Here is a 2,211-nt window from a genome sequence, read left to right on the forward strand (position 1 = left end):
GTCATGCCAATAGAACTTTTAGTGAAAGCAACGATTAATCATCTATTCTCTAACATACAATTAAGTAACACTTTTGCAACAGCTGCTGCAACGATGACAACATACGCCAACACGCGGAGGCGAGAATTAGCACTAAGGGGACAGGGCAATTTGCGAACGAATAAAATTTGCTTAAATGCACCCGACCACAGAGCCGATATATTTAAAACAACTAGAGCTAAAACACCAGAAACACGTCAGCCAAAGCACCATTTTATTAGCTTCAAATATCGTTTTGTTATTTAAAATGATAATATTACCACTACGGCAGCGGCTGTACCTAATGTGTGCTGTTGGTTCTTAAGTAACTGAGAAAAAATATGTAACATTCTGTTGTGCAACAAATCTTACGGTTCATATACGAAAGAAATTGGTTTTATTCTTTTATTTGCCCATACTTTTCCTACAGATCAAAAGAGGCGATACGTTGCGGTTTTAAAGTTAGAGGTCGGTTAAATGCACCGAGAGAAACGCATGGGCGAGTGAGAGATAATCACATGCTACTTGCAACCTGTCGTTTGTTTTTTTTATTTCATTTTTTAATTTTAAAATTTTTTTGAAATAATTTGCTTTCTACAAACATCCCTCGTCTTTCAAAGCAAAACATCCGCTTTTCTGTCTCACGAAAACGTTTCGGCCACTTCCATTTTAGCTTCCTGTATTGCCGTATTGAGATTATAAATTTTGATTGACAGGTTGCAGACATCTTTGTTTAAAATAAAAAAAAAACGTTTTTTAAACATCCCTCGTCTTTCAAAGCAAAACATCCGCTTTTCTGTCTCACGAAAACGTTTCGGCCACTTCCATTTTAGCTTCCTGTATTGCCGTATTGAGATTATAAATTTTGATTGACAGGTTGCAAACATCATGTGATTAAATGTTTGTCAAAAATATTTTCAAGATCAACCAGGTATTGAGTAAACGAAGTATAGATGATGTTCTAGTTTAATGAAGTACGTTTGTTTTTAAAACACCTATATAATATAATAGAAAATTTAAGGAAAATCGGCCATTTTATTTTACTCTGATGACAAACGTTGCGTAATCACATGATGTCTGCAACCTGTCAATCAAAATTTATAATCTCAACACGCGGCAATACAGGAAGCTAAAATGGAAGTGGCCGAAACGTTTTCGTGAGAAAGAAAAGCGTATGTTTTGCTTTGAAAGATGAGGGGTGTTTGTAGAAAGCAAATTATTTCAAAAAAAATTTTAAAATTAAAAAATGAAATAAAAAAACAAAAGACAGTTTGCAAGTAGCATGTGATTATCTCTCACTCGCCTACGTTTCTCTCGGTGCATTTAACTTGTTTCTTTTTTTGGTTAACGTCCTCCAAGCGTATTCTCTTTTCTTTTACAAATGAGAGATAAAGACACGACTGGATATGTACTTAAATTTTAGTTGCAACAATCACAAATAACACTTTTAATTTAGTTTGTTTGTGATTTGCAACCACCACATACCAAAATTCTTGGGGTGGCTTTCCTTAAGACAGAGAAAAATGATCGTGTATTTTTTGCAGGTACATATAAGCGATAATGTAGCTTGATATTAGGCACTTCTCTTTTTGTTTCTGGGTATGCGGTTTCCCGGCCCTTTATTTGTGTACATTTGTGATCCGAATTTAAAACCTTTATCCTTTTATTTGGTAAATCTTCATGTTTAAACATTTAGGCCCATTAATCGGCGCATACGCAATAGCCCCCGGTGCAAATTCAACGGTCGGAACAGCTGTATCATGAAAAGCGTTAATTTGCATTAAGTTAAATGAATGATAAATTTGCCGGGGCTTTGTCTAAGAATTAATGATAAATTGTTAAAACAAACGTAAATGTCTTCTTTTTTAGTGATTTTCAATATTTTGTCAACTTGCTACCAATTTAAGACCTATAAGCCACCACATCACTGAGCAGAATTATTGTAAACTGTATTTCTAAAATACTTTTTTTTATTACTTTTAACTTGTTTTCTATGACACAAATATTTTCGTAGACATTGCGAAGATATAAAAACAAGCCAGATAATGTTAATTGTGTATATATTTAAATCAACTTATAATGCACTCGTATGGGTAGGCAAGCAATTAATCTTCCTGTTGGCTGAGCTTTTGCATAACTGCATATCTCACTGTGTCCATCATTGAATCATTTTCTTCATCTGTAAATGTATTT

This window comes from Ciona intestinalis, unplaced genomic scaffold (genome assembly GCF_000224145.3).
Source record: "Ciona intestinalis unplaced genomic scaffold, KH HT001156.1, whole genome shotgun sequence".
In the NCBI taxonomy this organism is placed as follows: domain Eukaryota; kingdom Metazoa; phylum Chordata; class Ascidiacea; order Phlebobranchia; family Cionidae; genus Ciona; species Ciona intestinalis.